Source organism: Buteo buteo, chromosome 25, assembly GCF_964188355.1.
Source record: "Buteo buteo chromosome 25, bButBut1.hap1.1, whole genome shotgun sequence".
NCBI lineage: Eukaryota > Metazoa > Chordata > Aves > Accipitriformes > Accipitridae > Buteo > Buteo buteo.
In genome coordinates this window covers 16,672,208-16,698,994 of record NC_134195.1, presented here as the reverse complement: position 1 = coordinate 16,698,994, position 26,787 = coordinate 16,672,208, and positions in this window count along the sequence as shown.

The following is a 26,787-nucleotide window of genomic DNA, read 5'->3' as shown; positions in this document are numbered from 1 at the left end:
TGGTTTAATTTTTTGTTTTCTTTTATTCTTTTTTCAGCAATTCTATTATCAAGGTATTTTCTGAAGGTGAGACTTCAGGTGACAGTTTTGTGTTTTAAACTTCAATTATCATCTGAGACTGGAAAAATTAAAGACACCTTTCTTCTGCCCTTCTTTTATTTTAGAGTTTTTTGATTAGACAAAAGTTGTTGGGTCATTTTAAATCATAGAATCATAGAATATCTCGAGTTGGAAGGGACCCATAAGGATCATGGATAGATTATTGCTTTAAAGAATATGGAATTCCCATTCGCTGTTCCATTTGAAAGCCCTGAGAAGAGGATTTTTGTAAGGAAAATATGTAAAAGGAATAAATTACTGTTTTCTTCTCTTGCCTAGAACAATACATCTAGGTATGGAACATGAGGAAGACAATATACCTCTAAACATGTCCTGTAGAGCTCTGCCAGATTCATTTTTATTTTTAAACTTTACTTTCCTCCTTTTTTCCATATTATAAACATCAAGATAAATCATAATGACACATCATTATTATTGCTATCATCACCTATTGTTTTTTATAGTAGTACTGACTATATTCTGTGTATCTTTAACCTCCTGTAAATTATCCTCACCACAGTGTAGATAATACCATTGAATACTTGTCATTGTGTAAAAAAAACCCAAAGAAAACATGATGATATAATGATTTTAAAACAAGACCTTCTTATCTAAATATTAGATTTGTTTTCTTTAAGACCCTTTTGGGTGAAATATTATTTTTATGTACATGGTATTATCTATTCTATTGAAACAATTTCAGCTAGCTTTTTCAAAAGCAAATTATCTGTAGTAATTTTTTTTCTACACAGAAAATTTTTGAGAATTAATAGAGAATATTCAGACATTCATAAATCTTCAAAACAAATCTGAAATCTTCCTCAGTGTTTAAAACATCCAAAGAGAGGTAGTCATTCTCCAAAAAGAGACTGCAACAATGGCAAATCAACCAGTCTCGAGGTTAAATATTGCAGCTCAGAAAGTTGAGAAAGAGTGACCTATTCACTTGGAAAATTCAGCAAGCTTGATCTGGAAAGCGCCTTGGTTTTCCACAAGGGTGCAGAAGAGATGCAGGTCTTTAGGAGGTCCAAACTCGAGTCTTCATTTTACCTTCACATTGCTGGGTCGTGCTGGTTGTCTGTGAGTCTTTCTGCTCCTGTGCTTTCTTCCAGGCTGTAAGACGCTTGAGGCCACGAGGTTCAATTCTCAATACTGCAATCAGAACTGCTATGGTAAAATATGTCATAATAACTCCGTTCCAGGGCTTTGGGCACGCTCTCATGCTAAAGAGTGACCTGCCTGTGGCTCCAGGCTGGACGCAGTTGCAGAGGTGTCAGTCCCTGGCCACCCACCTCGCCAGCCCTCATCCTCACCCCAATCTGTGGGCTGGATCCTGGCCAGACCTTGGTCCTCCTCACCGCTGCCCCTTTGCCAGGGATTCGCAGGGCTCTGGGTTGGCCCAGGTCACCTTCCCCATCCCAGCCCTACTCTTTTACCGGGTGCTGCGTGACAAGGCTTGCTTGGGGGGGGGCGCATGGTCCTGCTGGACCTATGGCTGCTCTTGGCCCCCAGCTCCCTCCCGCAGGGCAGGCATCGCTTCTTGGTTTTTTTTTACAATCTCATCTTTGCATAGAACTAGATGTCAAGTTACTTTTAACAGCTTAAAATGAAGCACGTTGGAGAACGGCAATGAGAAAGACAATGGAGAAGAGTGTTTTAATGAGTGGTGAACCTTGAATCAGTGGTTGATTAGTCATGTTACATTTTCCATTATCGCTTAAGTTATGACTTTAAATAAGCTATATATCTGTGCTGCACTGTCGATACTGAAACGCTAATGGAAATATGTCCCCTCGAGTCCAGTGAATATTAAAAACAGAACTAAAAAATGTTGTTCACTGTCATCTTTCCAGCCACAAAGGAAGCATGATGGCCAAACCAGGGTGCTGTCATTTTCAGACCACAGACTGTTGAAGAGTTATTGGCCTAATTTTTTTGATTCTGTATTTGCTGTTGGCTTTTCTTTTGTATTCCATATTTTTATTATTATCATCATTATTATGGGGACAGAAAAAGTAAGAGGTACACGAAGATGCTGATCGTGCTAGAAATTATTTCTCAGTCCCTAATGTTGACAACATTATATCATCTAAAAACAGAAGATTGGAAGAAATACCTCAGCAGCGGAATCCCATCTTCTGTCATCACAGGGGTGAAGCGTTTAAGCTGTAAAGGTCCGCAGAGTCTCTGGTCTGCATGCTGCTGCTGCCTCACATACCACTGACTACAGGCCACATCCACAAACTGAAAAATTCATTCTAATATGCCAAATAAAGAGGAAAGGCAAGCCCAAAGATTCTTCCAACAACAATAACAGGGGATTTAATTGAAAATTCTGGATGATCTGAAGACATGGACTACACTTCAGGAAAAAGAGAAAAAAACCCCCAGGGTCCAACGCTACCACTTAAGAAGAGCAAGGATATCTCAAACTGCAGACAGTTTCCAGTGTTTCAGAGGAGGGTAAAACAAATATATGAAATATTGCTGGGATAGGTATTAAAATTAGAAAAAGATTCTTGCAGGAGCCAGTTTATTTATGAAAGTTATGAGATATGTGATTGATACACTAAAGGTAATAGTACAAACATATAACATCAGGGAAAAAAAATTGTACATTCTTTCAAATTCTTTTGGGAACACCAATGAAATATTACTTTGGCTTCCTACTCAGGACCACCCTTATATACACTTACAGTCTCTTTTTTCTCTGACTATAACTACTATCATCTTTAAAAGAGTGAGAAAATTAAATAAAATATCTAGACGCTACAAGAATATGTAGTAAAAGCGAGTTTTGTTTTATGCATAATTTTGCAGCTGAAAAAATAACTACAGCAGTTGAAATCAGTTATTATAAACACTTTGAAGAACAGGGTTTTTTCTGTAAAACAAAAAGATAAGTCGCTGTGTATCTAAACATAGAGTGGTAGATTTAATTTTAGTAATGCTATGTTAATATTTTAAAATTTTTGTACATCAGAGTGTAAGAAAAAAAACTCCTTATCTTCACTTTCCAGAAAGGAAAATGATGCAGAGAACAACCAACTGGCTTCTCCAAAGCCATGCAGGCAATTAAAACAGAGTACTAGAAGGTGTTTGAACAGAAGATACACTTCCTTTTTCTTCCATTCTACTATAGGTTATTTTGTTCCCCTAGATATTTGTCGTGTACAGAAGCAATTATGAACATTGCAATTTGTACGTTCTTTTCAATAGACAGTGGAAGAAAAGCCGTCCTCCAAACCATATTGACAATGATGATAACTGCAGTTAAGGATTCAAGTGGTCAACAACTTCTTTACCTATGGCATGATCCACAGTGGGACTTTGTTGACTTTTCAGGTGACAATAGCTACCATTAAGGATTCCAAATCATGGAGAAATGAATTTTTTCATGTCCTTACCAATGACTCGGTTTACTTCCTGGTAACTGTATCCTTTCACAGTGGAACTCAGGCATGGTAGAGTCAACCCCGCACAACAGCAGCTACATTCTGCAAACACTGCGTGTGCGAGCTGATAATGACCTCTCAGCCGGGAGACACGCTGTGCTCTCAGAAGGGGATAATAGGGACACTTGCTATGGGTCTCAAATCATAGTCCGACAGACACCTCGTATTACCAGCCCTTCATGAATCCTGCTCTTACATCAGTGGAATACATTTACGTTCTACGTTATAGGTAAATCAAAAGTCCTTCTGCCTGCGTTCTGAGCCAAAAGTATGGAGCTTGCACTGGGCTCCCACTAATAAATCTGAATTCCAGTTGAATTAATTAGCTCATTTTCAGTACAGCTTGACATGGTTCTTTTTCATCTTAAAGAATGGGCAATGCAAGAGACAAGAATGAACCCCTATATGTGGCAATATACAGTGACAATGCATCCTTACATTCATGGACCACTTAAATCACCTGCAAAGGGATGTATTTTTCTTTATAAAAAGTAAGTAACTTGTAAAATCATAAGCTGTCTTTTTAAATTTCTCTTTTTAAATTATTTTTAAGCTTGGTCTTTTCAGAGTGTTCCTAATTAATAAAACAACTGGTCTTCCAAGACCACCCAGGAAGAGCACCTAAAGCAAATTACCACTTAATTGAAAACAAACCTACAGCTCAACACATAGTGTAAAGTTAAGAACCCCTATATTCAATAAAGCTGGAAAACTATACATATTACAATATTTTCACTAAACTTACTACCTAGGAATTAACCTCCCGGCAGTACATTCTTGATACAATCTGGCAGGTTTGCTTTTCACTTTCCATTTTCATAATTTGATCTGAGTTTCTGGACAACTTCAAGGCTCCCAGAATAGGTTTTCCCAGTCTAGTAGCCTTATTTGCTGTAAGCACATTTCTTTATGGTGGTAATTTTGGACATCATAATCTCCTGGAAGCACAGAAGAGCAAAATCAAAGGCTTCTCCTTGAAGAGTGGGTCTGTCAAAGCATTACATTCCAAACAGTTTGTACTTTTATCATGTCAAAGATTTATTCCATGAACAAGGCAAATTGCAGTTATCCCTTGACATGGTGTCATGATTTACAGGTCTGATCTGTGTTATTGATTAACCCCAACAGATAGTACGAGTCTTTGCTGTTGCACATAAGGCAGAAAGGAAAAAAAATATAGGTCAAAGTATAACTTGCTTTTTGGAATCAAGTTTTAAACACTTCTCTTAGCTTTTTTGACATCAATGTTTTATTGTCTTTATCAGAATGAAATGTCCTGCTTCTGTATGCAGTCACACACAGTAAGGTGACAGACATCTTTCAGCAGTTCTCAAAAGAAATGCTGTTATCGATTGGAAAGATACAGTTAAGACCATATTTTCTGACTGCCTTAATAAAGTCAGTGTAAATAAGAAAGCAAAACCACATGAAAAAATACTGAAAGAAAACAACTAGATAATAACTTATATTATAATTAGATCATGTTTGATTCTGGAGTAGAAACCTTTACTACACAGAGACAAAAACAAGAATGCAAGTATGTCTTTTCTTACCTGTGTATATCAAGGATCAGTTTCCTCTTACTGTTTCCTCTTTTTATTTATTTTAAATATGTTAGTATTGTGGTTGTCACATCTAGAAAATTGCTATGTCGTAACTTATAATACTATATTTTTGTTAGTCTTATCTGTCAGCTGTATATTTGGAAGGCTAGGAGGACGTAGCTTTCTGCTTTTGTGAATGAGCTCTGACCAGCCCTGCTAACATTCACTGTAAGGCTGTCTGCTCATTCTTTCTTACCATGTTACTGTCCATAAACCAGAAATTGTGTCTGTTCTGATAGTACATTCTATAGTACTCTACCTCTTTGTCTCCACCTATGAAAAATCATAGAAACAGAGGAAGTGCTATATAATGTCAGCCTATTTATACAGATGTTGCTGGTTTCTTTTAAGGCAAACAGAAATTGGCATAAGGTTTGTTTCAGAGATAATCATTTTATGTCACAGAGGGATTTATGCCACTATGGGCTTATTCTTCACAGTCGGTTTCTGCTTTGAGTTCCTCAGGTGGAAGTTCAAATGCAAGCTGAGACGACTATGTGGAATCAATCCGGAACTAGCAAAGCACTAACTCCATAGTCAAAGATTTAATCCAGAACGTGACCTGTTGCATTTTTTGTGTTGTGGCAAACAGAGAATAGCTAATGTCTTGTGTCAGATAGCTACCTAATCTATCTAGCCTCCAGACTTAGATTTTCATGGAAAGACTGGTCTGTGACTAGAGTTATGCATCTCACCAGGCTACAGATGTAATATATTGGAACATATGCTTGCCACTGATTAGGAATTGCTCATTGTGTTGTACACACATGACATGGTTCATTTGTGTTTTTCTCACAAACAACAACAATGAAAAAACTTTAAAAAAATTGTATACGCCAAAAAAGGCTTGTAGTTGAGGAAGAACAATCTTAAAAGATGGTTAGGAAAATTCTGTTCCCGTTATTGGTTTAGCAAACAATGTAATTTGAAAGACTTGAAGAAAAGACCAGGGTTACACTTTTTTGTATTTCCAGGAGAAAATAGTTATGATATTCAGTTAACAGGATCATCCACAAAATGACCTGCTTGTACTGTCAGTCTCTTTCTTAAACAAGCAGTCTCCAAGCATTCTCCAATGAACTAGGTCCTCTATGCTTAACTCCCAACTTACATAGTAGTTTGTCAAAAATATAAATTAGTCACATCCTTCAATGCCCTATCAACACGCAGAAATCGGTTTCCTAATACATGTGATGAGCCCAGAACTTATTCCATAATTTTCATGTTCCTTAGATCACAAAGGCTGTAACGTACTCATTGTCCTGAGTTCTTGGTAGCTAAGGTAGTGTCAAAGTGAGAGTGAGTGACATTACGGAGTGAGTTACAGATGATATGCAGCAATATGCCTTCCACTTGGTTTTTGATACAGCAGATGGTGTTACTCACCATATAATCTGCACTAATGTTGCACCTGCATCCTCCACTTTAGAGATTCAGAGATATTTCCTGCCCAAGAGTATGGAGTTTCTTTCCAAGAAACATCTATTTTAGCTGTAAAATTGGCAAGTAAACTGGATTCTGTCAAGAGTGACCTTGAAGCATTTCTTAGGGTAGCCACCCCTTTTCTCTCCATCTTCCAGCAGATGACATAAACCAACTTGGGTGATTATACATTGTCCATGCTGTGCACATTTGACACATTCTGAATGGACCTTCCTTGATGACAGTGTCTGCAAGAAGCAGTCAGGACACTACAAAAGCCCTTCATTCTTCATTTCGCTGTGCTGCTTCACTCCAACAAGAATGTAGTGCTGCCTCTGACTGGACCACACAGTTTATCCATTCTCTACAGCATCCAATCCTCAGCTCTCACAGCAAGGCAGCAAGCACAAGAACTATAGGTATATCTGAGCTGGTGGAGAGTCTAAGCCTATCCAGGCTTTACTCTCCCTTTATAATCGTAGCAAAGCCATTTGGAATACAAGGAATTACTTTTTTACCAGTATTGGCAAAATCACATATCCAAGGAAAATGAAACCTGAAATTGTAATAAATTCAATCTGTCCTTTTGCAGGGTTTGGTTGACACATACTCTTATTTTTCTTCAAGATTATATTGATCCCAAAATGGTTGCAGAAGCAGAAAATTGATCTACTTAGAGCTGAAAGTCTTTCTGAGAAGTTGCTATCGGTGCACAGTCACTGGCATACAAGTGTTCCTTTGTACTTGGGTTGGCAGTGTTAGAGGCGGTGTGTAATATGGAAAGATTGAAATATGCCTGTATAGAAAAGTCCAGCGTTTAACCCCATGAGTCCTGTTGGCTAATACTGATGCTAGCACTAATAGCAGTGCCAGCACAGCTGTCTTGGATGTCTCTCTATTTCATTCCTGTTCAAAACAAGGAATGACAGAGACGAAATTCTTTTGAGTCTCACAAATCCTCACCTGCAGAAGGCAAACAGTAGAATTCTTCCCATTAGGCCATCACGTTCAAATAAACTTACCATTTTGAAAGTTTAATTGCATCACTTAAGGCTGAGTAGCTCTCTCAACACTTCTTTTGGACTCAGTGAGCAGTGAAAATCTTGGTATGCCTAAACTCCTTGTTATGACTTGAGAAGCCTATTTCTGTGTTATATATCACCAACAGAGAATAAGAATCTAGAGAAGATTTTAATTACTGCGGGAAACCGGTTGCCATTCAGCCATTTGCTACCGTAGACTATCATTAGGACTTCATTAAGGATTTTAAATTTGTTTAGATTTGTAAAATGATCTTTGTGCCCTGAATAAAGTAAATAAATAAAAAATTAAATAGAATAGGTGGTGTAACCTTCCACTTGGAGGATTGCAACTCACTTTGCAGCGTTTAGCAAATACATTATCTGCACAGTTTGTCTTATCATCTTCTGCGTTTGCTGCCTTTTGTCAGCCTCACATATTCCTCCACGGCTTTACTGAGGCAGCAACAGGCTCCATAAGTTCAACAGCCTAATACACCACCAACAGCTGTTTTGACATTGACTAGTCATTGAAGGTGATGGGCCCAGCTCTTTCTTATGCTTACATACTTCTGTAAACAATACATCAACTGAATTTAATGCTAGTTAAATAAAAAAATACTATTAAAAATAACCAAGATCCTCAAACCATTTCTTTTTTGGCATCAGTGGTCAGAATTATTTATTACAAGTTTGAGCATTACCCACTAAACCATTTAATCACAATATTTTTGGCACCTATGACAGAAGTAGTCAGGCATTAAATGCGAAGCTTTCTTACTGCTGTGCCTGGAGGTAACTAATCAATGTGGCAAAGATCTTCTGGGTGCAGAAGATGTATATCTCACCTTCCAGTGATTAGTTTGTCAAAGCCACAAGATCTATGAATATACTTATTTAATCTGTCAAAAGCATATACTACAGCCTGAAAAGTCATCATCAAACCTGATGTAGCAGAAAATTTCTAACTATTGATTAGATTCAGACATTCATTTTAATCTGAACATGTACTTTGCTGCATCAATAGGTCAAGTAGCTTATGAGTGCAACCCAATAATATTGGAATCTTGAGTCAGCAAGTTAATACACTCCTGAATACCTCAAATTATTTTCTCCTGGGATGACTTTTAAAGAGAAAGGATGATTAGTGTAAGTATAGAATAATAGACTGGGGTCGTGTTCAGCTACACCGTCTCTCCTCTTTTTTGGTCTAAATCTTATGTGATGTACCAGGTGCAGGCAGGTATTTCAGGTCTTATATTCATTATTTCTGAAACAAAATTAAAGAAAAGTAAGACTCCAAACTCATTCATCCATCAAAAAAACCTCTAGTATCAGAATGACCTATGGAGTGGGTGAGGTTAAAAAAAAAGAGAGAAAGCAAATTAAAATGAAATTTATCTAAACCTTCTGTCACTTCTATCAAAAGAAGCTTAAATTAAAAAAAAAAAAAATTAAAAATGGAGTCTCAACTCCCTGAAACAACTATCTAAATAATGCAGTTGGAGTATTTTATTCTGAAAGGAGGAAAACTTTTCTATGGCCAATTTTTTTCTAAACAGTAGAATAATGTACTTACTGAGTTTGCTTTGGAAAATGCTGTATAATTCATCATGCATGTCATCATCATAATGCTGGATTTCTTCTATTCCTTGTTGATGATATTATTAATAGGATTTTCAGCTATTTAGTTAGATAAAATGTTTTAATGTGTGTGATTTATTTTTACTTTACTGTTGCATTATGCATTATTGATAACAGACTCCTGCAACTTTTATGCCATATAGTTCCTCATAGCCAGCCAAAAAAGAAGCCATTTCCTTTATTTCCCCACCAACAGTAAAATCCTCTGTACATATTACACCAAATTTCCAGAAGCAACCGGAATAGTCTTTAGGGAAGTTAAGAAAACCAGTATTTCCAAATCTTTACATACTTGATGGAGTCACTTATCAGGAAACACAGTGGTCCTCAAAAACATGAAAAACGTAACTTCTGTTTATGATTTTATTAAACAGAATAATAAAATACAAGGAGTTACTTTGCTTAAGTTATGTGTACAGGTTGCATTTTTTCTAGCTGCAGCCAAAAACTGTTTTACAGATTACGTAATATGAAAGTTCAATAATTAATCTAATTCAAATTAAGCTGGTCAATATGCATTAGGGGAAGAAAATCTACATATATGTATAAAATATTATAAAACTACCTTTACAAGAAACAATTTTCACTTGTAGCAAAGTTGCCCATTTTTTATGCTGGATATAAAGGAAAAAATACTAGACAGTGGATTTAATTAAATAAATGTACAGACTACTTATCTCAGGAACAATGACTTGCAGACTGTAGGTTATATTTCTTCTCTGTGGGAGGAGAGCAGACAAGCATCCCCATGCACTGTAGCTCACCTTCACACAAGTATGAAAACTGAGGGCATTTCCCCTTACCTGAAAATTTCAGCACTGGGGATATAGGGCAGTATAGGTAACTGAAGGAAGAATTCATCTCAAGCAGCTTTAGACATCTAAAAATCTTTCATCTTCAGTCTACACTTCTATTATGGGTTTGTCCTGCTAGAGGCCATGCAAGGAGAGAGGCATCTTCTGAAGATGGTTCTTAGCACTTATTTTAAGACGGGTTGACTCCAGTTGACCCCACCTATGAAGATGCCTGGTGTCTCCCTATTAACTATTGCGGGATCCTACTTCTACCATCTACGAATCCGATGTGAATAAAATGCCACTACAGTAGCTGAACCTCGCGTGAGGAAGCTGAACCTTCCTTATGGAAGGCGCTCCCCTAAATTAACTTCCAATCCAATTAATCAACAACCTAGACTCTCTGTAAACAGTTGTCAGACTGCAAGGGTTTAAATTTTGCCATGGGAAAAGGTCAAGAAACCCGTTCACCATGTGATCCACTGGTGAGGGTATAAATCCTGCAGCCCCAGAAAAAATTCCAGGAGTAATGCAAAATATTCAGCAAGGTCCTACTGTGTCAGTCAGGGTCAAAACCGTCTGACACAAAATATACTTAGGGTGCTATGGCTTCATTATCCTTTATGCTTTAATTTATGAAGTCTGGAACTACATATTTCATTATTCCAGATAAAGCCATTACATGTCCAAGTCTCAAAATGAAAATATCTGTGTATATAAACACAAGTATTTTATGAATTAAAGTCTATTCATTTACATATCCATATATAGCCATATATATATACATACATATACACACACTTTTACAGATACATACACACATGCATATTTATAGTGTAGTGTATTTACAGGTGAATATTTTTATGTTTTTTCCTACATAAATCCCTGTGCATTGGACATGAGCATGTGACTAAATACCTTGTGCAGATCCTTCTTTTCCACAGGTAAAAGAATAACTCAGACCTAAAGATGTTTCTTTCTTCGTCTGTCTAAATTTTAGGTAAGAAATAGCTTGCTTTTCCTTGCAGTTGTCTGTAAAGCCCTTCTTCCTGAATTACTCTTGCTTTTATGCAATAACAACATTAAAAAATTGTTAAAGAAAGCAATACGTAAAGTGATTTTTTTTTCATTTGATTGTTGTTGACAATTACACAGTTACTTTTCAGAGAAAATTCTTCAAACAGTTTTTGAAGGTGGTTTTCTTTTTTCCTTAAAACTTCACCTGATTTTTACTTCCAAACTTATTCTGTTATTTAACTAAACACACCACTGAATAAATGTTTTGCTAAGTCCAAGGCGCACAGTTTTTGGTGACGCTCATTTTACTGACGGCAACGGAGTGGGAGGACCATCCTGCAACTACCAACTTTTATGCAGCCCCATAACTTTAATTTGCAACTACTCAGGAATAAGCTGTCAAACTAAGACCAGCCAGTTTGGGCTGTAGAAAAGGGGAAGGGAGGGGAAGAGGGAGGCCAAGGCTGGAGCCTCTCTACGTTGGTAGACAAGAGGAGATTTTTGCTCTACCTTGTATTTGTGATGCAGCCTCCAGGAAAGCAGGCGGTGGCAAAAGCCTGGGGATGCTGCCGGAGGCATTTTGGCACAGCCTGTTTGTGAATCAGCTGTGTCTTGCACATTTGCTTCTGTGAATGTGGGCCAAACATCTCCAGCCCAAGACTATACGCACCCTCCAATGACAAAATAAAAGATAAAGCTGTTCCCTATGCATGTCTGAAGACCCTGTGGTCTGGTGACTCCCTCACGGAGGAATCTGGCACTTACAATTTTGTGCCCTAGGTGGATTGAATCAGAGCTGTTTGTTTATTTATTCTGGGGAACAAATCCTTATAAAGCAGTTGTAGGCTAAACACTAAGATAAACCGCAGGCAGAGGTAGTCGTTTAGAGTAACATCTGCACTAGCATATGTCAGAAGGGCTTAAAAAAAGAATTTATTTCAGCATTTCATTTAGACTAATAATGCCAGAAAAGGGACATTATTAAATAGAGAGAATATGGATTTCGGAGACCATCAGTTCATGAGAGCTATCAGACTGAGAATCTAAACATATTTAGGTCAAGGTTGGATTATAAATTCAGAAACTTCTTCTTAATAGAGTATTTCCCTATTGATTCCTTTCCTTCTGACTCCTACCGAGTCTGCATCTGTTCCTTCTCTAAGTAGACAGAACGTGGAATAGATGCAAATATGATGCAGTTTGTTGATTAAATTCTTGGCTGTGTTTATCTGTTGGAAGCCTCACCATCAGGCAGTCAATTTAATCAAACAATAATCTTCAGTCAATGGTGATCTTTTATAAAAAGATGTATCCACGGTGCCTGCTGCATCCTGTATTTATTGAAGATGTATCTCTTCATGGGTTTTAATGCAATTGTCTAAAATTATAATCAAGAGGATTATTTGTAATAACAGGCAGTACCACATGTAACTTTTTTGTCCTGTCCCGAGACAGTATAGCTCTTCTTTGGGAGCAGTTAACATCCCTCTGGTATGGGCCAGAATATTATTCATTACATTTCTGACATTCCCCATGGCTATGCAAAAGCATGAACAGATCAGCTCTTTTGCCAGTTCAGTATTTTATTCTGAGCATTGAGGTTTCTTAGTTGAGCCAACCTAAATCTCGTGTTTTGGACTCTGCTTACACCCATGATAAATGGGGAGAGGGCAGGGGAGTCTTCTGTCATTCCTTTTCCACTGAGAACTTCTCTAATCTGAGGTAACACGGTATTTTAGCTTTCATAAAAAGTTGATGTAGGCAAGTTGATGTTAAAAGAGAGTGAAAAATTAGAGCTGTTAGTATATTCACATTAGAGGTAAACAAACTGGTTTCCCACAGTAGTGACAATAAGAGCTAGGGATGAGAACAAGTGTGAACTATAAGACAGGTGTATCCTTTTTCTCAGGCACTTTTGTTTTTATTGTTATTTTGAGGAATCCCATCCTCTGGAAGGTCCTTCACCTTCCCTCCAGAAGCCACTGCCCCTAGTGAAAGAGTGGCCGATTTTCACCTTCCTGAGACTAAACAGGGCAAACCCAAATTTTCAACTATCTGGCTTTGCCCCAGGACAGGCAGCCCAGGACATAAGGCTGCCTAGTCCTTTCTTGAAAATCCCTCAGCAATGAAGCTCCACAATGTGCCCCAGGCAATCTATTCTAATATTTCACTAGCTGTCAGGTGGTTTTGCTAATAGGCAGCTTTGGTTCTATTTGCTGTAATTCAGTCCGTTGCCTTTTGTCCTGCCCACGCCGATATAGAGAGCAACCGCTCAATTGTTCAGCACATCTTCTACCTGAACACAGCTGCCACATGGCACAAGGGTTTTTTCATCTTTAATTTAAACATTCCCATTTCATTCAATCTTTCCTGTCAGTCAGGTTTTCTAGACCTCTCTCTGGAGTCTCTCCAGTAGTTTCAGAAGGTTCTTGAAGGGCTGCCAAAAGCCAGAGAAATACTGAACTGAGGTCTTGTCAGTGCAGAGCGGAGCAGAAAGATCATTTGTCTGTATATCTGCACTTTTCATAGCAGCATGACGTTAGTGACTCATGTTGTTCTTGTGATCCACCGTAACCTGTAGGTCTTTTTCTAAAGGACTGACATCAGTATAGTTCAATTTTTAGAGCTGATTTTTTTTTTTTCCAGTGTAACTGATTATACATGCCTGAGTGCAGAGCAATGTATTCTCTGTATTGAATTATTTCACACCAATTTGCCAAGATCATGTTAAGCTCTGTGAACGTATTCCTGGCAGTCCTCCCAACCTTGATATGATCTCCAGATTTAATAATAACATTCTGTATCAGCCAGATATTAATAAATTTATTAAGTAGACCTAGACCAGGACAAGTCCTGAAGAAACCAGGTTGGTATGCCCTTCAATATGACAGTGAAAACGTGTTCTCTGAACTATGCTTTTTCTCTATCCGCAAGGCTTCTTGTACTGTGATAGAATAAATCTGATGGCTTCAACCTTTGCTTTTCTTCCACTCAGGCCCCCAAAAAGCTGCTACTGGGAGTCTGATTTCACTAGGCTATCCACTAAGCTACCTCAGGTAATTGGTATTTTCAATAACATTCATGTCAGAATACAATTTTCCAAGCATTTAAAACTGGGGCTTTTTTAACTATACTACAATATTTAATTCCAAAACACACAGAAAAATATTCTCTTTTTGAAAGTTGCTTTACAGAATAGGAAATAAATGTAATTTCCTTTTTTCTTAAGAACAGTGAAAATGATTATATTCACCTTCTTCCTTTCTTCCTTTTGTGTCTATGCAAGCAATACTTATAATGGGTACTAAGATTGTGCTAATACCATCAGACAGCAGATCTACAGAGACTATAGGTCCTAAATAAGACATGGACTGCACTGCAAGAAGTGTAGAAAGTGCACAGCAGTAAACCTATTATTCTTGACAAAAGACATTCAGGGAAAATTGCTGCAAAATGTACTTCATTAAGTTCCAAATGGTATTTGCAGCTTCATATTATATAAGAAGACTTTTTTAAGCCATAAAACTTTGCATGCCTAACTCTGTGTTCACTCATTTTATACACATGCTCAAGTGGACGAATTAGTGTCCTGATTAAACGCCATCATCAGATCTTTTCCTCTACCTGTAGAAATATGTCTTTGCAAAACTCAAAGACGGAATAGAGATAAACCAGCATACTAAATGCTTACTAGGAGTAAGGAAAACAAATATATCTGAAATAGTAGGAAGCCTGTTTAAAAGTTAGTAATTTTGAAAACCATTATTTACTTTAAATTTTTCTTCATTTACAAGAGCTGTTGTAGGGTCATGGAACTGCAGAATAAACAAAGAATCCCTTAGATAAACTTAAAACTTAAGTTCTATTCTCATACTGAAGACTTAAATATGTTACATCAGTGCAGGTAATAATAGAATCATAAAATAATTTAGGTTGCTTTGAACGTTATCCAGGTCAACCAGCTACTCAAGAGGTAACAGGCAGACGAAGTTGCTCAGGGCATTGTCCAGTCAAATTTTGGAAGTTTCCAAGGATGGAGATCCCAATACTTGTCTGGAAATCTGTTGCAGGGTCTGACCAACCTCAGTCTGAAGATTTTTTTTCTTTTATCTATCACCTTATTGCAGCTTGTGTCCATTGCCTCCTGCACTTTCGCTTGTGCACATCCAAGAAGTGCCTTGCTCTGTCTTCCCTGTAACCACCCACCAGGTTGGTGAAGACAACAGGAAGGGTTCCCCGCTGCCTCCTTGAGCCTTCTCGCAGTTTCTCCTTCTGCATTGCGCAACTTCTCCCTCTACATCATTGCAGCCTGCTGTTTCAAAGGACTGCTGGCTATGCTCTTGATCCCAGCGAAGAAAAAGGGAGTTAGCAAAGCTCTGCTTTTGCAGAATCATGGCCGTTCACCAGAGAACCATTTCAGAGGAGACACTTGATGAGCCATTAATAAATATTCTGGGCCAGGTTTTCTAGTTTTCTTGCATCTAACAGCTTATACTGGTAGCTGTGTGAGGCTTTGCACCTCAGGAACCAGAGTGGGTGTCTCAAACCTTAGCTCCATGTGCCTGTTTTGCAGACTTGGGAAAGGCGCACTCTCCAGCGTGCCCAGGGTATAATCCGTTCCTAGCTCAGCACAATGTATGGAAGGGAATACTGACCTAACAAGTTCTTTTTTCCTTTAAAACTAAACTATACTTCATAGACATGACTGTATTTCAGCAACCTACAGGACCATTGACACCTGTTTAAAAAGACCCCAAGATTACATCTAGGCCAGATTTTCAAAGCTGTTCAGGCATTTAGAGATGCATATTTAATTTTCTAGGCTTTACCAAGCTGCCTGCAGTCTTTGAAGAATACAAAATCTTAGTAGGTACCCGGCATCTGATTATTTAAGCAATTATGTGCTTTGGTGTCAGTTCCATGTAGCCTTAATTCTATTAGTGCTGCTTAATGACAAGAAGTACATGAAGTATCAGATCTAAATAGCACCATAATAGTTTATGTCCAAGAATATTTTTTTTCTTTTACTTTCTAAAAAATACATTACTCCTGTTGACAGTATTGATGAGAAAAATAGTTTCAGGGCTTTAAATCTAAAGGAAGTGTTATTTTTCAAAAACAAGGATCACTTTATATTAGGTATATGTCCAGTTGATGAAAGAAAATGTGTTTAATGGCTGCTACTTGGCATTCCTGCTTAAAAATGAATATTTTCTTTACAAGTTACCTGTTAGTAGTCACGTTTCACTGCCCTGTTGATCTAGTGAGTAAATCTATCTTCTGCAGAGCTGGAAAACCTTCAATTCACACATCTGATCTTATTTCACTAATTGAGTGACCCTTTTTCCTCTCAGATGACAACTTCTGGCTTCAAGCAAACATTGTGCTGCTTTGTCAAAGCCTTTTTCACATTTCTACTGAATGGCCTGTAGGTGCTTGATTCCCATTATAGTCTGGTAATGTATAGCAAGTACAGGAAACAAAATTCTTCAGAAAGCCAGTGTTGGGCTGTTACATTCTGTGACTAGCAGTAATGAAATGCATGTACATTTTATTTCCCCCTTTTTTTTTTCTCATTTGAATACATATTAGAGAATTATAAAGGACTGTCCTCTGACTCTTCAGGAATCATACTGGCATACAATTTCATTTCCTTTCAGTCTGAGCTCTAGGAACAGTTCCTAGTTGGTTTGGTACATCTGTAAAATGCTGTTGCATGGGTCAAAACCGGAATGGCTGGAGGAAGATTTCGACCTGTCTAGCTGAATTTGCATTGAAGAGCTATCTAGTGTCCTGAGGGCTTTTGGTTGTTTATTTGCCTTTTTGGGGCTTTTTTTCTCATTTTGGAATATATTAAGTTTGATATTGGAAAGGAAAATAAAGATACCCAAATGTCTGATTACGCTGAGCTTGAGAGAAGTGAGGTAAGTGGGAGCCTTCTTCTGAATTTATCGCTTAGATTCAATATTATATGACCATACCCTGATGGGTTCCCACCTGCCTTTGTCCTGGAGCAGAGTTTTGAATCCTGATATCTCACGTAATAATGTATTCTTCTGTCTATAATACTCTTTCCTGTAGGCACTTGGAGTGCCTTCCTTCCAATATTTCATATTGAAACTATTTCATTTTGCATTGCAAATGCCATGACAGGTAGAACCTGAACTAAAGCGTCCCAGCTTAGTGCCCACCAGGCTGAAAAATCATTCTTCTATGTGGCCTGGCATATTCACTGCAAAGTATCCCATTCAGTTTTGCTGAAAGTTTTTGTTTCCTTAACTGCAGGAGTAAAGCTATAAAGCTATAGCATTCGTGAGTTCATATCACATAGCTCCAGCTTAGCATTGGGCCAAGATTAGAGAGCAACATGAAGCCTTTAGAAAGTTTTCCCAATAAAACTGTAATTTTTTATATTTGATTATTTAAAAGATATTGGATCATTCTTCATGGTTGAATTCAGCACTCTACTGCAATATGTATTATTAAAAGTTGTCATTTTGTTGGAGAAGTACTTGTTTGACAACAATTACAACAATGTGAGTTACTATCAATTGTGAAAAAAAATGGTTTAGGTTTGCCTATGTATAAATGCAATCAAAACCTTCCATACTTCATCAGACTGCTATTTATGGCCTAATCTTACCCTAGATCAAAAGTGAAGTGTGTCCCAATGAAACTAAATTGTGAGGCAGCTCTGTCCTGGGGTTTGATACAGATCATGTCTTAATACTTTATAATTATTTTTTTTTTATTCAAAATAAGTAGTTGCCAGAGCAAAGAAGCTATTCTGAGGAACTAAACAAAGCAGTAAGATATAATAGGTAAATACCACTGTTTGAGGCTTGCACTTTTTCAAGTTCTATTTCTGTAAAGTGAAAAATGTGATTAATTTTAATTTAAAATATGGAAGTTTGACAGACTATTACATGTCTTTCAAATAAAATATAATGAGCTTATTGTTGTGTGAGTTCAAGATTCTTGCTTTCCTTTTAATTTATTGTGGTATATAGCTTCAGGTTTGATAGCCTGAACTGGTGTTATTGCAGCTTTCTATGTCACTTGATGATATTTTGGTGTTTTTTTTTAAATAACAAATTATGTCATACAAAAAATACCACAATAACATAATCCTGTCCTCTAAAATATATTTTCATATTTCCTCCATAGATTGCTCTCCCTGGTCCATTATAAAAAAACATAATTAAGTTGTATATCTTAGACTCATGAGTGATTCAATGCATATATGTCATTTATGATGTTTCTCTTTTGTTTGATGTTGACATTGTTAATACAAGGTTTCAATACTTATGATGCAGGAAAACTGAAAACTTCATTTGCAGTATTACCATTAAGAAGAAAAAAAAACCCTGCAAAAGTTATAAAAATATAAAATATTCAATGCCCATACTCTTGGTGTTAACCCATGGAAGAAATATCATTGTGAAGGGAACTAAGAAAACAGCATGCAATTGCATGTTATACAGGTTTTAACTTGAGAGCAAAACCAAGGATATTAGAAGTGACAGTAACTTTATCTAGAATTGAATTTTAGACAAATGATGTTCTGTTGTTCTTGTACTTTCTCTGTCTTTTGAATCGAGCACTGCTTTGGAAGACTTGAAGTAACTCTTGAAGTAAGCTATCCAGATAAGTGAAGAAGATGACTAAGTATCAAAATACTGTTATGAAAACTTTACTCCTGTTTTATGGTTATTGTTGTCTGTAATAATATTTTAATTCTTTATCTATTTCTTCTGGTTTGATATGTTGAAACAGATCTTTTTTAAAATTTAAGTTAACAGCAGAGAGAGAAACTGATACAAATATAGAATTTAAATGTCTTTGCACAAGTTTATGTCTGTATGAACAGATGAATTTACTGTAATACTCAAATTTGGTTTAGTTAACTGTTAACAATACAAAAGAGTGTGACAGATAAAGGTCATTTGCAACAAAGCCGTTGTTATGCTAAAAAAGGTCTCAACATAACAACAATAGAGAACATAACAGAAATAGAGAAGATACTATTACATTTTAGTTTCCTGAACAATTAAAACAAGCTTTCATCTTGCTGGGGATCCTGAGAATCAGTTGAGCTCAGACATTACATTTCAGAAGATTGTTAAAAGTTCTGCTAAAGTCCTGTTACAACATTGTGCCTTTCATATTCGTATGCATCTGCTTCTATTTCCCTTGTGCTTCAAGGAAGATAATTTCCATGAAATCTTCATGTGGTTAAATGCAACAAATCTTTCCATTGTCAAACCACAGTAAAACTCTGTCGAGTATTGCTACAGTTTATTAAATTAGAATGTTTGAAGCAAACATCCTCTGGAGCTTATAGAGGCTGGCAATGGACTGACTGAATAGGAAAAATCAACTAGACAGTTGACAGAGCAGACAAGGCACAAGTTGGAGGAAAAAAATATAAGCTCTGACCTTATATATCTTTCAGCTACCCCCAAAGGATGGATGTATGCCAGGATATCAGGACAATCTGGGTATAAGCATACTCTTCATGCTGCTTAAAGGAATCCACAAGCACTTATTGATATATCTGAAAACCAGTCTCATTGCTTGTTGTCTATTCTCATCAAGGTTGTTAATAAGTTTCTCGTTGTGGTAGCAGATTTTTTGTATTGTATGTTGTTAACTGTTAAATGCCCACCCAGCTGCTCACTCATTCCCCCTCCTCAGCAGGATGGGGAAAGGAAAATGCAAAAAAAAAAAAACCAAAAAAACAAAACCCCAAGAATGAGAAAGCTAGTGGGCTGAGATAAAGACAGGGACATTGCTTACCAGTTACCATCAAGGGCAAAGCAGATTTGACTTGGGGAAAATGAATTTAATTCATTGTCAACTAAAATATGTTTGGCTCATGAGAAAAAAAAAGTCAAACATTAAAACACCACCTTTCCTCCCCGCTCTCCAGGCTCCGCCTCACTCCTTCACTCCAGACCTATCTACCCAGCCCCAGAGGTGCAGAGAGGGCTGGCGCGGGAAGAGAGCGGGGTGTCCATTGTGGAGCCAACTGGAACCAACTGGGTCCAGCATAGGGCAGCCCCTGGTCTGTTCTCACAGAGGCCGTGCTTGCAGCCCCACCCTGCTGCCAACACGTTGACACCTGCACCCAATCCACTCATTGATTTTGACTTTACGCCATACTCAATTTTATACTATTTCACTTTTTTTCCCAGAAAGTTTTTTGTTATAGTAAGTACTACGCCATAAACACAAACAAAAATTGTGAAGATAGCTATGGTTTATTCCTAGAAAAAGAATAATTTTAAGCTTTTGGAAGAAAAATACTTCTAGTCATGTCAGTGTAATTATTCATATAATATACAAATATTTGCATGTCAGAATAAATCCCTTTTCAATAATGTCAGTAATGTAGGTTACAACTCCCGAAGACTAAGCCCAGAACTGTTATACTAAAATGCAAAAAAATCTGCATTGCCACCACGAAAAGTAAAAGCTTTGTGTGTATGTATGCATTTATACACACACAAAAACAATGAGTCAGTTAAAAGGGGTTTTCTTTTAGTGATTTCACAAAGTGGTGTTTCAGAGTTTTAATAATATTTTGGTTTAAGCTTTGGATGAAAGTTTAAGGATGAGTTTGTGTTTTTTCACACCAGTTCACCTGCCATTTCAAGTCACTGTCTACAAGCTTGGGACTAAAACGGTCTATTGAGTAATCTTCCCTGGTTCTCTGGTCTTATTTCAGTTCTTACGCTCAATGGATTTCATTTGATTTTAGGGTTGACTGCCAGTGCTCTATCATTTTAGCTGTTCAAGGGAGTACCTCAAGAAAAACGTTGAAAAGGTCATTTCCATAGTTTCCCTGCAATCATATTGTCCTGCATGATAAAGTCTCAAACACTAAACCTGGACTTGCTAGTAACCATTTTCCTTTGTCTCTGAGACAGATAATGAGATAGGATAATAATAAAGAGGTTGGTTTGCCTTCAAAATATCTGGAAAGGTTTTAATTGTCTATTTGGTGGGATATTCTAGAAAGCTGAAAGACAGACACTTTTGCAGTATCTTTAATTACAGTAGCAGACTCCCTGGAAAGGTTTGATGTTATAGTGGTGGAGCACTTCAAATTATCTTTGAGGCAAGAATTGCACAGCATGTAAAGTAACATGCAACAGAAAGGTAAAATGAAAACAATCATTTAGATTTTTACATTTGGTGTTTTGGTTTGGAGTTTTTTTGGTCAGAAGATACTGGTGTTATAGAAGATTCCATATCTGTTTGGTGCATATATTTAATTTCCTGACATGATTCCTGGAAGCACAGCAGGTATTTAACAAAAAATTTAGGGCTTTAGGGTTGTGGCAATTGACACTCAGTACCAGAAGTAAGCCATCTAATTCTGGAAGAGGAATTCTAGAGTCAGACATGCTCATAGACTCTTGGTTTTGTGCTTTAAAACAGACAACAGATAGAACTTAGTGTCTGTAGCTTTCCCTCCTAAATATGTATCTCAAGGCTCTAGCTGTACACCTAAATGAAACTTGAATTAGAATCTGACCTTTCTCCAGCAGTTTTCTGTCTAGCTTCTCCTACTGAGTAATAAATTAAAATGTAACAGGAGTCAAGAAAGTCAGATACGATGACTTAGTGGTTCTTTTTTGCCTTAAACTCTGTGAATCTGGGAATCCATCCATCTATACTGGAAGCCGTGACTGACAGAAACTATTTTTTTGAAAGTTCCAGATCACTGATGCTGTTTTTCCAAAGAAGGGTAGACATTTTATGATGAAAGATAAAGTGGAAAGGCATAAACTTAATTCTTCTCTTTTTCCATTTTCTTTTTGTTCCTTGAAAACACGTGTAATGGCTCAGATGGAGTTACCTTCCTCCTTAGCAGCCCACATGGTGCTGTGCTGTGCATTTGTGGCTAAGAAAGTGTTGATAATACACCAACTTTTTGGCTATTGCTGAACAGTGTTTGCATAGTATGAAGACTTTCTCTTTTTCTGTCCCTGCTCAAAACAGGCTGGGGTTGGGAGCGGAGACAGCTGAGCTATCTGACCCAAAATGACCAAAGCGATATTCTATGCCATATGACATCATGCTCACCAACAAAAACTCAAGGAAAGGAGGAGGAAGAAGGAACATCTTTGGTTACGGCATTTGTCTTCCCAAGCAATAGCTACATGTGCTGAGGCCTGGGTTCCCAGAAAGGGGCTAGGCATCGCCTGCTGATGGGAAGTAGTGAATTAATTCTGCTTTTTTTCTTTGCTTCTGTGGGCAGCTTTTGCTTTCTTTATTAAACTGTCATTATCTCATTTCATGAGTCTTTTCACTTTCCTTCTATTTTCTTCCCATCCTTCAGGAAAAGGGACTAAATGAGGGACCCGGTGGATGTTTGGCTGCTGGCTGCGGTGTTACGGATGCATGCACAACCAAATCCAACAGGTGTTAAATCTCAGATTTATTCTTCAGGAGAAAAGTTAGTTAGAACTCCGGCAACACTAATGAACTACAGGCTCAATGATGTAAGGGGAATTAGTGCTACACAGGCGACTTAAGAATTCTTGAGATTTACAAGTGATGACTCAAAATGCGCATATCACTCACCTAGAAGATGAGGACTTTCTCCCTCAAGGAGTTACCTCGGGTGGTCCCTCACCCAAGGGGAAGTCCCCGACCGCAGACCTGCTGCTCCGAGGAGGACTGATTCCAACATGTCCTCTGGCAGGACTCTGTTTATACCCTTGTCGAATCTGATCTGTGGTCATTTTAATTCCTATTGGCCAAGAGGGTCACCTCAGTGTACCTGGCACAACTCAATTGGCCAGTTCAAATTTCAACCTGCAGCCTCCTGGGTTTACGTTTTTTTCCTCTTCTCCCTGCCTGGAGAATTTTTGTTTCTTGCTAAGGAGGGGGAGTGTACTGCCACATGGGGTCAGCCCACCACAATCAGTAATTATGGTTCATTTTCCCTCTTGTTAGACTTATTCAGCAGAATAAGCAGGGGATGTGCAAACAAGGTTGCTTACCAAATTTGAATCCTATTTGGTTGACTTTACTCAGTATGAAAATACGGAAAGGTATTATTAATCTGGTATCATGGGCAATTAGAATTTCAGGAGAATATATACATATCTCAATCCAATAATTTTACACAACCGCCTTTTTTAATGTAGTATGAACAATGGAGTGAAGCACTAATCCACCTATTCATGTTCTGTCAGGAAAACAAACTGCACAAGCCTTAGTCCTTCAAATTTAAAAGGTTGTAGAAGCTGATGGGATTTTGTTTATATATAACAAGAGAGCATTTAAGACTCATTTGCATAGATTTTTTTTTAAGCAAGCAACAGAAAGTAATGGAAGAAAACAAATGGAATCCTTCATGTGCTGTCATTTTTATAATGCATAGTTGTGCACAAAAAGTATTTATGAAAGTCTCGAGTATTTACTGCCAAGTCACCAGCAAAGCAGTTAAAATAATGCCTCTAGATTTTATTTGTCTTCTACAGCCAAACAAAAGAATACCTAGGAAACATTCTAAGTCAGTTCGAAAGCTTTATACATTCTGGGTGAAAATTTGTTCTTTTAATGAAATCTAAGAACTGCCTTTGAGAGAACACTGAAATTATTATAAGATTTTCATAAGCTTATCTTAATACAAAGTTTATATAGGTTTACAAATGTATACAGCTTTCTACAGATGGAACTTGTTCCCTATATTGAGGGTATCATTAGAGTTATCTGTCATCAGTCTTGTTTCTTAATAAGACTATGATGAACAAATAAGTTTTAATCTTTTGTTTTTATGGAGTGGGTAAGAAAGACTGGAATTTTGGATACATCCAAATAGGTACAAGTATAGATAGATTAATACATCCAGATAGATACAAGATCCAGATCGATAAAAGACTTGCATACTGGAGAAAACAGACCAACTTCCTCTGGATCAGAGGAAACTAATGATTTTCTTACTTCTTTTTCCTAAGGTGTTCAAATTACATTGTGAAGAACTGCTGCAATAACTTTTCCTTTTGCATCTTTGAGACAAATACTTGATACACCGCATGATTGTTACTCTTGGTTTTAATTCATTACATCCATCAGATTGACAATTGAAACCTTGTTAGTTCTCCCAGGTCACCCTGTATGGGAGGCGGTTTGCACATGACCAGTACATTAAATATTTATGCAGTAAACTCCTTGGGTCAGAGCTAAATCATTTATTGGTTCCTGAGTTTTCTGAAAGGTTTAGCAAAGTGCAGAGGGGGCAGTAAAAAAGAACCAAATATTTTGCACAAAAGAAAAGGTTATTTTTTTATATTTCAGGAGTTACTTTGAATTATGTCTCTGAAAACTGGTTCAGTTTACATTGTCAGAGACTGAAGACTAAATAAAACATGCTTGTCCTTCTCTTGCAGTCTGCTGCTATTCTCACCTTTAGGGACCTTTTCTAGGAATGACCACTGGTCATTCTCTTTCACTGTTCAGCTACATTCTGCTCTTGTGGTGAATTCACCTTTAGCCATCTAAGGTGATGCAGAAATATCATGAGTTTTCCCTGGCCAGAAGCTGAGTCAAATGCAAAGAGGAGCTGACTGTGATGAGTCATGGCAAAAAGAACAAAAGCAAGAACTGAGAATAAGTGAATCTTGACATGGGCAGATCAGCAGCTAACAGGAAAACAGTGCCTGAAACTGCTGAAAAGGTCTGTCACAGTGTTGTTGTGGACTGATCTGATTGGCAGCCTATGTCAACAGCTGGCTATAAAACCCCTCAGCAGTACAGAGCAGGGCACAGTGTTGGGGGAACATCTTTAAATGCATCTCCCACACCATGTAAGGAGATGTAGCCCTATAACTGCACAAACACTTCTAATTCCTCCTCTTTATTTCCGATGCTGTCAGTATTACTGTACAGGCATTTCAGAAAGTCCCCCAAGCATGCTGATTCCCCAGAAGGGGTGTAAGAGCTTTCCCAATAAGCCTATCCCAGAGACACTTCCTTATTTACATGCCTACATTTGAGGTGATTCTGCTCCAGCTTTTTTTGGTTGATTGTCATTTCCTTTCTGTTCACATCCTGCCAGGCCCTTTGCTTGCTTACCCCATCCACCACTTCCTCACCTGATTATTGAGGAAATTCTCCCTTTCCATCATTCCTAGTTTAAAGCTCTCCTTAGCAGGTCAGCTGGCCTGTTGGCAAAGATAATTTTTCCCCACTTACGTCAGGTGGATTCCATCACTCCCAAGAAGCTATTGAACCTCCCATGGTCCTAAAAAGCAAAATCTTTCCACCCAACACCAGCTACACAATCATTTACCCAAGGTCTGCATACAGTTACGGTGTTCTGAACTAATTGGGATTACGGAAACGCGGTGGGATAGCTCACGCATGGCTGTGACTGATTTTGGTTACCTTCTCCAGGCCTGATTCTGAATTCCCACCCATAGGCTTACCAAGGAGCTGGGGAGCAGCTCTGTGGGAAAGGTCCTGGCGTGGTGATGGGCAGTGAGCCGAATGTGACCCCATGGTGTGCCCTAACAGCAGAGGTGGTGAACAGCTCCTGGGCTATATGAAGAGGGGCATGTTCCATAGATCGAAGGACAAGGATTGTCAGCCCTCTACATAGTATTTGTCAGATCGTCTTTTGAGACTGCATCAAGTTTTGGCCCCCAGCACAGCAAACATGGGCAAACAGCGGGGAGCTCAGCAGAGGCGTCCCAAGGTGATGAAGGCTGGAGCACTTGCCCCATGGGGAGGGACTGGTGGAGCTGGGCTGGGTTAGACTGGAGAAGGGATGGCTTCAGTGCTCCAAACAGACTCCCAGCGCCTTCGAGAGGTCATCAAGAAGATGGAGGTGGTCTCGTCACAGTGGTGCCGGGCAGGAGGGTGAGAGACAGTGGGTGCAGGAGAGGTTCAGGCTGAGGATAAGGAGAAACCGTTTCCCCGTAAGGACAGTGAGAGAGGGGAGCGGGTTGCCCTGAAAGGCTGTGTCGCCTCTGCCCTTGGTGGGTTTCAAACCCCAACTAGACCAGGTGGTGGGGAGCCCAGAGCCAGCCCTGCTTTGGGCAAGGGGTTGGACTAGAGACCTCCTGAGGTCCTGCCAAGCCTGAATTATCCTGTGATATGATAATTCTAAGTACAGCAATATATACAAGAGAAGGGGGTATGTTTTTCCTTGCTTACAGGTTTATATACTTCATGTAGGATTTACACCTTTTTCATATTCATATAGGGCAAAGTCATGTTCATTCAATGCAAGAGAAGATTAGAAATCAATATTTTGGCTACCAGAGGGCATAATCTTTTTTGCATTGTTATTTCTATTCACTATATTTACTTACTTGTCATTCAAACTTTTGTAATGAAAACCATTTGTTGAAATCTTTTCTGGCAGTTTTTATTATATTCACTAAGTGTCAGAAAATAAAACTCCCTTAGCAGCAACAGCAAGAAAATCTAAAACACAGCGACTTTGAGGTTGATTTGTAGGTATTACAGCTATTTTGAAGACAACAGATTTGTTAGCATTATGTCATTTCCCACCCAGCACAGTGTGTGCCTTCATTACAAATATACTCATTGGACTGTGCTGAAAATATTCCCAACCTAAGTCAAAATTAGATCCAAATGAGATCTCTCGAGTGTAGTGAGAATTGGAATGAAGGCCCCCAGCTATAAGGAATATGTATAACAATATCCTGACAATAATATTAACCCTAGAAACTGTAAGAATTTAGGT